The following is an 11639-nucleotide window of genomic DNA, read 5'->3' on the forward strand; positions in this document are numbered from 1 at the left end:
TTCCCAGGTGAGGCAATGCCTCGCCCTGCTTCAGCTCTCGCTGGTCGGGCTGCAGCAGCTGACCAGCACCGATCGTCCAGCACTCCCCAGTGAGATGAACCCAGTACCTCAGTTGAAAATGCAGAAATCACCGGTCTTCTGTGTCGCTCGCGCTGGGAGTTGGAGACTGGAGCTGCTCCTATTCGACCATCTTGCTCCGCCCCCGAAGTTGTTTTTTCAATTACCTTTCTAAGATAGTTACCTTTCTACTAGACAGTTTTAAAAATCAATAAAATATTCTTGGCAATATTCAGTAACAGTTAATAATAGAACTCGTATTAACAAACAGTTATTCAACTAGCAAAAATAACTATATTATAATGTCCTCAAATACTAAGAAAAGTATTTGGACAAAGAAAAACAAATATAAAGTGTATTTCTTGAAGGATGTAATTTAAAATAACTGCTCCTTCTTGGGAAAATTGAGAATAGACTCTATCAATACCAATGACTTCAACTGAAGGTAACAATGAATGAAGCTGTCGTCAATTATTTTAAAATCACAGGGTCTCTATTCTCATGTGTCATTGGTTTGTATAGAGGCTTGATTGATTTATCTTGTCCATTGTCACATTCTTTTTAAAAATTTTTAAGTTTTAATTTTTAATTTTTGTGAGTACATTGTAGGTGTATGTATTTGTGGAGTACATGAGATGTTCAGATATAGGCATGCAATGCATAGTAATCACATCCAGGTAAGTGGAGTATCCATCACCTCAAGCAATACTTTGGTTTCTCTTCAGATTTTACAAATCTTTTGCCTTTCACTATCATATTCTTGGGGTATCATGAATCCTGTCGAATATTAGTTGATGGAATGACAAGTACTATGACATACCAATTCTAATGATATAAATAACTATTTCAACTCTTTTGATTCTGATCCATACTTGTTAATGATTGCCCACTAATAAATGGTTGAAGAAAGTCTGGCTATTTTTTTGTTGTTGTTGTTGAGATGGGGTCTCATTCTGTCACCTAGGCTGGAGTGCAATGGCACAATCTTAGCTCACTGCAACCTCCGCCTCCTGGGTTCAAGCAATTCTCATGCCTCAGTCTCCTGAGTAGCTGGGATTACAGGCTCCCACCAGCGTGCCCGGATACTTTTTGTATTTTTAGTAGAGACAGGGTTTCACCATGTCGGCAGGTTGGTCTTGAACTCCTGACCTCAAGTGATCCACCCTCCTCTGCCTCCCAAAGTGTTAGGATTACAGACGTGAGCCACCGCACCCGGCCAAGTGGGGCTATTTGTAATTGGTCTAAAGTTTTTGGTCCATAAAATGAGAACAGTCACTGAAGGTCTTGGTTGGATAGACATGTGGAATAACCAATATAAATGAATTACTAAGATGTTTGCAAATATGAAAATTCGATAATGGATATTAATAATAATTTTAGATAGACACTCATAATTGTAACTTTGGGTGAATATCTTATGGGTTACTCCTCCTTTGCATTAGAGTTTGCTCAAATCTTTTCCAAACAGCTCCCTGTTCATTGGCATCTTTAATGCTATTTGACAGAAAGAGTCAAAACCTTTCCTTCAACAGAATGTTCAGTAACCTTCACCAAATAACCATTAATTAAGCAATTAAAGTAAATTTAAGGAAAAAAGAATTTTGAAAAGAGAATAGAATTAACTCAAAAGATAGTTTAAAAATAGTTTTCTTGCACTTCAGTCATTATTGACGAAAAAGTTCCTAGGGGATATTAACAATGCATTTGATAGTTGCCAAGGAAACCTTAACCTTTCCTGAGAATGTCTGCCCTTCTGCATTGTACCTGATTGTCAGAATAACTTCAGCAACTGATTATAACTGAGCCATTTTCAACATCAAGCTTTTTCTTGTCAACCTCTTTTCAAAGTACAAGCACGAGTATTCAGGGTATCTTGCTCTGTATCTGTATTTATATTTCTGAGAACTTGTACTTCAAATATGAATGTTCTTTATACCAATTTCCCCAATCAGTCCTCACCACCATGTAAGATAAATAAATCCTAGTTTAGAGACAAGGAAACTGAGGTACCACCATGTGTGTATTGTGTAAGAATGATTCCATCATAAATCTTGCTAGCTTCCTTTATTCAGAGCACAACTAAACAAGTATCTAGCACTACTTAAAAAGCCTGTATTTTCATGTATGTCGATAAACTATGAATCTTTGAGGTGATGGAAAAAGCACCAGACAGAGAATCAGGAGACCTGGATAAACCAAGTGTGTGACATTGGCTGAGCTAACAGGTCTCTCAATTTCTTCACCTCTTAAATGGCAATGATAACCATGCATCTCATAGGGATGTTGGGAGAATTAAATGACAGTGTGTGCAGAACACATTACATAGTTATCATAGTAAGCACCCAGAATCTAGTAAGTACCATTATTGTTTAAGGGGTCTATATCATATCAATAAATACTCTGTTTTCTAAATACTGACTTGAGGATTGCGATCTATAGAAATATATGATGGGGTAAGGAGAACAACATATCTAATATTAGAATCATGCTGGAAATTCCAAGACATATGGCCGTAATAGACATGGCGTAAGATTGTACGGGCAGGGTGGGAAGGGAATTACTACTTATTTATTACAATGCCAGACACTGTGCTAAATACTTTGTATTCTGTTCTTGCATTAAATCCTCACAACTTAATGAAATGGGTGGTGTTATTATCTCCACATGTGTAACATTATTAGGCTTTAACATAAGGGAGCACAAATGTGCTCTTTGGGGGAAACCTGCAGAATTAGTTTCCTCTGTACTAGAGCAAATTAACAGTTTATATCCATGCAAATTATACGAATAACCTGTGCAAGTCCATACACAAATAGGTTAATAACAATGGGAAAAGAAAGATAGGAAGCAGTGATGTAGCAAGTAGTACATTGCTTTGTATGTTTATGAAGATTCAAGATAAAATGAACACAACAACAGTCTAGATTGAAAACAGAGTGTTTCTATTTTTTAAATCTACCATTGTTAAAACAAGTATGGAATTATTTGTGTGTGTGAAAATTCAAGCACGCAAACATAACAAAACAGAAACCATCCATTCCTAACATTTGTCCCTAGATTATCCAAGTCCCTAGGTTGTTTTTATTTGTGGCTAAGCATGCTATAAAGGAGGATACTTGCATGCATTTATAGGCATCATGTAAATGTAAAGATGCTAAGAAAATATGACTAACATTATGTTGTGAATCAACAAGATGAGCACTTTTCTCAAGCTTCTTTCATGTTATGTCTTGTATAGATATAGAAGTTGTTTTTTTTTTGGGATCTATGAGTGATTCTAAGATATTTTTTATTATGGTAAAATAGGCATAAAATCAACCATTTTAATTGTTTACAAGTGTACAACTCAGTGGCATTAAATACCTTGACATTGTTGGGCAGCCATTACAACTATTTATCTCCAGAACTTTTTCATCATCCTAAATGGATACTCCATACCCAGTAAACAATAACTCCTGGTATCTATCTCCTTCCATTCTCTGATATCCATCATTCTACTTTCTGCTCCTATTAATTTTACTATTCTTGATCACTCATGTAAGTGAAATCATACAGTAATTGTCCTTTTGTGTCTGGCTTATTTCATTTCACTTAGCATAATGTTTTCAAGCTTCATCCATGTTTTAGAATATATTAAATTCTATTCATTTTTAAAGCTGAATAAGATTCCATTGTATGTAAATAACATGTTTTGCTTATCCATTCATCTATTGATGGACATTTGGATTGTTTTCACTTTTTGGCTTTTGTGAATAATGCTGCTATAAATATTGGTGTACAAATATCTGTTCGAGTCCCTGCTTTCAATTCTTTTGGGTGTGTACCCAAAATAATTGCTAGATTATATAGTAATTATATTTTTAAATTTTTGAGGAACTGCTATGCTGTTTTTCACAGTGGTTGCACCATTTTACATTCCACTAGCAATGCACAAGGCTTCCAGGTTCTCCACATTCTCATCAACACTTGTTACTTTCTGTTTTTTAAAAATAATAGTCATGCTAATAGGTGTGAAGTATAATAGTATCTTACTGTGCTTTTGATTTATATTTTCCTAACAGTTAGTGCTGTTGAACATCTTTCATGTCCTTATTGACCGTTTGCATATCTTCCTTGGAGAAATGTCTATTTGAGTCTTTTGCCCATTTTTGAATTTTTGTTGTTGAGTTGTAAGAGTTCTTTATATATTCTGGATCTTAACCCTTATCAGATATATGATTTGAAAATTTTTTCTCCCATTCTGTCGTTGCTATTTCATTTCAGAGTATCTATCTGTTGGTACACGAAAGTTTTAAATCTTGGTGAACTCCATTTATCATTTTTTTTATTTAGTTGCCTGTGTTTATGGTGTCATATCCAAGAAATCGTTGTCTAATCTGATGTCTTGGAAGTTTTTGGCCTCTGTTTTCTTCTAAGAATTTTATAGTATTAGCTCTTATATTTAGGTGTATTATATTGTTGTATTACATGTGTTTACATTGATTCTCATGTGTTGAAACATCCTTGCATTCCAGTAATAAATCCTACTTGTTCCTGTTGTAGAATCCTTTTAATATGCTGCTGAATTTGGTTTGATAGTATTTATTAATATTGGAAGATTTGTACGCCAACATTCATAAGGGATATTGGCTTGTAGTTTTCTTATAGTGTCTTTGATTTCAGTATCAGGGTAATGCTGGACTCATAGAATGAATTAAGAAATGTTATCTCCTCTTCAGTATTTTCGAAGGGTGTGAGAAGGATTGGTATTCATTTTGAGTTTTTTTTACACATTTGATAGAATTAATCAGGTAAGCTGTTCGGTCTAGGGCTTTTCTATGTTGGGAGGTTTTTGATTCAATCTTCTTAATAGTTATGAGTTAAGAAGATTTTTTATTTCTTCATAATTCAGTCTTGGTAGGTTGTTTATTTTTAAGAATTTGTCCATTTCATGTAGGTTATTCAATTCGTTGGCATGCAATTGTTTATAGTACTCTTTTATAATCTTTTAAAAAAATTTCTGTAAAACCAGTAAGGAATGCCTTCACTTTCATTTTTGATTTTAATAATTTGAATTTTCTGTCTTTTTTTCATAGTCAAACTAGGTGAAGACTGGTATATTTTATCAAATAACCGACTTTTGGTTTTCTTGTTTTTTTTCTGTTGTTTTCCTATTCTCTATTTTATGTTTTATGTTTCTCCACTTTAATCTATTATTTCCATCTTTCTGCTAGTTTTGGGTATAGTTGGTTGTTGTACTAGTTCCTAATGGTGTTAATTTAGGTTGTTGATTTGAAATTTTTCTTCTTTTTTAAAGGTAAGTGTTTACAGCTATAAATTTCCTCTTAACACTGCTTTCATTGCCTCTTGTATACACTTTGGTATGTCGTATTTTTGTTTTCACTTGTTTCAAAATATTTTCTAATTTCCCTGTGATTTCTTTTTTGACCTGTTGGTTACTTAAAAGTGTGTTGTTTAATTTCCAAATATTGGTGAATTTTCCAATTTTCCTTCTGCTATTGATTGCTAGTTTCATTCCATCATGATTGGAAAAACTTTATATGATTTCAATCTTTTAAAATTTATAAAGATACTTTTTATGGTCTAAATATGGCCTACCCTGGAGAATGTTCCTTGTGCACTTGAGAAAAATGTGTATTCTGCTGCTATTGGGTGGAGTGCTCTGTACATATCTGTTAGGCCCAATTGATTTATAATGTTCAAATCCTCTGTTTCCTTGTTGATCTTATGTCTGGGTTTTTTAATCCATTGTTGAAAGTGGAGTGACAAAGTATCCAGTAATTATGTATCCGTCTATTTCTCCCTTCAATTCTGTAAATGTGTGCTTCATATATTTTGGAGGTTTGATGTTTGATTTGTATATGTTTATAATTATTATATCTTCTTGGTGAATTGACTCCTTCATCAATATAAAATATGCTTATTTGTCTCCTGTAACAATTTTTGATTTTAAGTCCATTTTTTTTCCTGATATTAGACCCCCATAAATACTCCTAAGAAAGAGGCTGAATCCAGGGGACCAAGCAGCAATGGTCTGTGGACCCCACTTCAATATCTTCTCATAGGATAAGACCTACTGGCTTGGAATTCCAGCCAGGCACTGGTAGCAATGTTGTGCCTCCCTAGGACAGAGCTCCTGCAGGGAAGGGTGGGCCACCATCTTTGCTGTTTGGGTGATTTAGCCATTTCAGCCTGTGGGCTTTGGAGAGTCTGAACTGACCTGGGGTGGAGGGGATCCCCCAGCAGAACACAGCTGTTCTACCAAAGTGTGGCCAGACTGCTTCTTTGAGTGGGTCCCAGATCCATTCCTCCTCACTAGGCTGGACCTCCCAACTGGAGTCTTCAGCCACGCCTGCTGGTGTTCTCTGGCTAACAGAGATTTGAGAACTACCATGGACAGAGCTTCCAAAGGGAGTGGCGGGCTGCTATCTTTGCTGTTTGGGTGACTTAGCCATTCCAGTCTGTGGGCTTTGGAAAGTGCAAGGTGACGGGGCAGAAGTCGTACTCCAGCACAGCACAGCTGCTCTATGAAAGCATGGCCAAACTTCTTCTTTAAGTGGGTCCTCCATCCTGTTCCTCCTCACTGGATGGGACCTCCTAACTGGGGCCTCCAGCCACCCCGTTGGTGTTTTTTGGCTGACAGGGATTTGAAAAGTCCTGGAGACAGAGCTCGCAGAGTGAGGGGTGGGCCAACATCTTTGCTTTTTGGGCGACTTAGCTGTTATAGTCTGCAGGCTTTGAAAAGCCCAAGCTGACCAGGGGTGGAAGTGGCACCCCAGCACAACACAGCTGCCTCATGAAAACATGGCCAGATTACTTTTTTAAGCAGGTCCCCGACCCTGTTCCTCATCACTGGGTGGAGTCTCCCAACTGGGATCTCTGGATACTGCTGCTGGTATTGTCTGGCTGACCGAAGTTTCAGGCCTTCTTGGGACAGAGCTCTTAGGAGGAGGGGCAGGCCTCCATCTTTGCTGTTTGGGCAACTTAGCCATCCTAACCTTCATGCTTCAGAGTGTCTGAGGCAACCAGGGCCTGAACTGGAGCCCCAGCACAGCACAGCTGCTCTCCAAAAATGTGGCCAGACTGCTTTTTTAAGTGGATCCTTGATCTTATTCCCCCTGTCTGGGTGAGATCTCCTATCCAGGGTCTCCAGCCACAGTGCATTTGGGCCAGAAACATGCCTGTACTTCCTTGATGCAAAGCTCCCAGAGGGAGGAGCAGGTTGTCATCTTTGTTATTTTGCAGACTTCACTGGTGATACCTCCAGGTACTGGGAAATTTGAAGTGACTAGGCACTGGAGTGGACCCCCAGCATACCACAGCAGCCCTATGGAAAGGGGGCCAGATTGTTAAAAGAAAAACAAAATCATTCTAAGGTCATCTACCTCAAAGAGTGAAGGTAGATAAGCCCACAAAGATGAGAAAGATCAGCACAAGAACCCAGAAAATTCAAAAACTGAGTGCCCTCTTGCCTCCAAATGACCATGTCACCTCTCCAGCAAGGGTTTGGAACCAAGCTGAGACTAAGATAGCTGAAATGACAGAAGTAGAATTCAAAATATGGATAGGAACAAAGTTCACTGAGCTAAGTGAGTACATTGTAATCCAATGCAAGGAAGCTAAAAATCATGATAAAACATTGTAGGAGCTGACAGTGAAAATAGCCAGTACAAGGAAGAACTTAACCAACCTAACAGAGCTGAAAAACACATAGAAGAATTTCATAATGCAATCACAAGTATTAATAGCAGAATAGAACAAGCAGAGGAAAGAATCTTAGAGCTAGAAGACTGGCTTTCTGAAATAAGGCAGGCAGGCAAGAATAGAGAAAAAGGAATGAAAAATGAACAAAAGTTACAAGGAATGTGAGATTATGTAAAGAAACAGAATCTATGACTGATTGGTGTACCTGAAAGAGATGGGGAGAATGGAACCAATTTGAAAAACATATTTCAGGATATCATTCATGAGAACTTGCCCAACCTAGCTAGAAAGGCCAACTTTGAAATTCAGGAAATGCAGAGAACCCCAGTATGATAATCCACAAGAAGATCCTCCCCAACACATATAATCGTTGGATTCTTCAAGGTTGAAATGAAGGAAAAAATGTTAAAGGCAGCTAGAGAGAAAGACCAGGTCACCTACAAAGGGAAGCCCATCAGAATAACAGTAGACCTCTCAGTGGAAATCCTACAAGCCAGAAGAGAGTGGGGGCCAATATACAACATTTTCAAAGAAAATGAATTCCAACCCAGAATTTCATGTCTGGCCAACTAAGCTCCATAGGCAAAGGAGAAATAACATCCTTTTCAGATAAGCAAATGATGAAGAAATTGTTACCAACAGACCTGCCTTATAATATCTTCTGAAGGAAACAGTAAATATGGAAAGGAAAGACCATTACCAGCCAATACATAAAAGCACTGAAGTACACAGACCAGTGAAACTATAAAGCAACCACATAAACAAGTTTGCAAAATAACCAGCTAACCTCATGATGACAGGATCAAATCCACACATAGCAATACTAACCGTAAGTGTAAATGGGCTAAATGCCCCAGTTAAAATATACAAAGTGGAAAGCTGGAAAAAGAACCAAGACCCATTAGTATGCTGTCTTTAAGAGACCCATCTTACATGCAATGACATACAGAGTCTCAAAATAAAGGAGGAAAATCTATGAAGTAAATGTAAAACACAAAAAAGCAGGGGTTGGAATCCTAGTTTCTGACACAACAGTCTTTAAACCAACAAAGATCATAAAATAAGGGCATTACATAATGGTAAAGGGTTCAATTCAACAAGATCTAACCTAAATATACATGCAACCAACACAGGAGTACCCAGATTCAAAAAGCAAGTTCTTGGAGACCTTTGAAGAGACTTAGACTTCTACATGGTAATAGACTTTAACAGCCTCTTGACAATATTAGATATATCACTGAGACAGAAAATTAACAAAGATATTTAGGACCTGGGCTCAGCACTGGATCAAATGGACCTGATAGATATCTACAGAACTTTCCACCTCAAAACAACAGAATATACATTCTTCTCATTGCCACATGGCAGTTATTCTAAAATCGATCACATAATCAGAAGTAAAACACTCCTCAGTAATTGCAAAAGAACTGAAATCATAACAAATAATCTCTCAGACCACAGTGCAATTAAATTAGAAAAGAAGATTAAGAAATTCACTCAAAACCATGCAATTACATGGAAACTTAATAACCTGCTCCTGAATGACTTCTGGGTAAATAATAAAATTAAGGCAGAAATCAAGAAGTTTTTTGAAACTAAAGAGAACAAAAATACAACGTACCAGAATCTCTGAACACAGCTAAGGTAATGTTAAGAGGGAAATTTATAACACTAAATATCCACATGAAAAAGAAAGATCTCAAGTAAACAACCTAATAACACAACTAAAAGAACTAGAGAACCAAGAGCAAAAAAATCTCAAAGCTAGCAGAAGACAATAACCAAAGTCAGAGCTGAGCTTAAGGAGGTAGAGACACGAAAAACCATTTAATAGATCAATGACTCCAGGAGTTAGTTTTCTGAAAAACAATAATAATATAGATAGAATACTAGCTAGACTAATAAAGAAGAAAAGAGAGAAAATTCAAATAAACACAATCAGAAATGACAAGGGAAATACTACCAGTGACCCCACAGAAATACAAACAACTGTCAGATAATATTATGAACACCTCTATGCACATATACTGCAAAATCTAGAAGAAATGGATAAATTCCCAGATGCATACACTCTCCCAAGACTGAACCAGGAAGAAATTGAATCCCTGAACAGACCAATAATGAGTTCTGAAGTTGAGGCAGTAATAAATAGCATACCAACCATAAAAAGGCCCAGGACCAGATGGATTAACAGCTGAATTCTACCAGATGTACAAAGAAGAGCTGGCACCATTCATTCAAACTGAAACTATTCCAAAAATCGAGGCAGAGGGACTCCTCCTTAACTCATTCTGTGAGGTCAGCATAATCCTGATGCCAAAATCTGTTAGACATACAAAACAAAACAAAACAAAAAAGAAAACTTCAGGCCAATATCCATGATGGACATAAATGCAAAAATCCTCAACAAAATATTGGCAAGCTGAATCCAGCAGCACATCAAAAAGCTTATCTACCACAATCAAGTAGGTTTCATCCCCGGGATGCAAGGTTGGTTCAAAATATGCAAATTAATAAATGTGATTCATTACATAAACAGAACTAAGAACAAAAACCACATGATTATCTCCATAGATGCAGAAAAGGCTTTTAATAGTCATTCATTTAAAAACTCTCAATAAAGTAGGTATTGAAGGAACATATCTGAAAATAATAGGAGCCATGTATGACAAACCCACAGCCAATATTATACCAAATGGGCAAAAGATAGAAGCATTCCTCTTGAAAACCAGCACAAGACAAGGATGCCCTCTATGACTACTCCTATTCTATGTAGAATTTGAAATTCTGGCCAGGGCAATCAGGCAAGAGAAAGAAATAAAGGGCATCCAAATAGGAAGAGAGAAAGTCAAACTATCCCTGTTTTCAAATGATATGATCCTATATCTGGAAAACACTAGTCTCAGCCCAAAAGCTTCTTAAGCTAATAAGCAACTTCTGCAAAGTCTCAGGATACAAAATCTATGTGAAGAAATTGCTAGCATTCCTATACAACAACAACAGTAAGCTGAGAGCCAAATCACAAATGAACTCTCATTCAGAATTGCCCCAAAATAATAAAATACCTAGGAAGACAGCTAACTAGGGAGGTGAAAGATCTCTACAACGAGAATTACAAACCACTGCTCAAAGAAATTAGAGATGACAAAGAAATGGAAAAACATTCCATGCTCATGGATAGGAAGAATCAATATTGTTAAAATGGCCATACTGCACAAAGCAATTTATAGATTCAGTGCTACTTCTATTAAATTACCATTGACAATCTTCACAGACATAGTGAAAACGATTTTAAAATTTATATGGAACCAAAAAAGAGCCTGAATAGACAAGGCAATCTGCAGAAAAAAGAAGAAAGCTGGAGGCATCATGCTACCTGACTTCAAACTATACTACAGGGCTGCAGTAACCAAAATAGCATGGTACTGATAGAAAAAGAGACACATAGGCCAATGAAATAGAATACAGAAACCAGAAATAGGACCACACACCTACAACTGTCTGATCTTCAACAAATCTGACAAAAACAGCAATGGAAAAAGGATTCCGTATTCAATAAATGGTGCTGGTACAACTGGCTAGCCATATGCAGAAGATTAAACCTGAACAGCTTCCTTACACCACATACAAAAATTACCTCAAGATGGATTAAAGACTTAACTGTACACACCTTCATGTGGAAAGCCACAAAATCGCCACCAATTAGCATTTAATTATCAAGAATTAGAACACTTACAGACTGTGAAAAATATTTCACCTTTACAAATTCTGCCTCCCTCAGGTGATTCTGAGCAGCTGCTTAATGGCATAACTGTGATGCATCCATCTGGTGATAATGACACAACTATGTTAGAATTTGAATGTCAAGATCCTGTGCA

This window comes from Macaca nemestrina, chromosome X (genome assembly GCF_043159975.1).
Source record: "Macaca nemestrina isolate mMacNem1 chromosome X, mMacNem.hap1, whole genome shotgun sequence".
In the NCBI taxonomy this organism is placed as follows: Eukaryota; Metazoa; Chordata; class Mammalia; order Primates; family Cercopithecidae; genus Macaca; species Macaca nemestrina.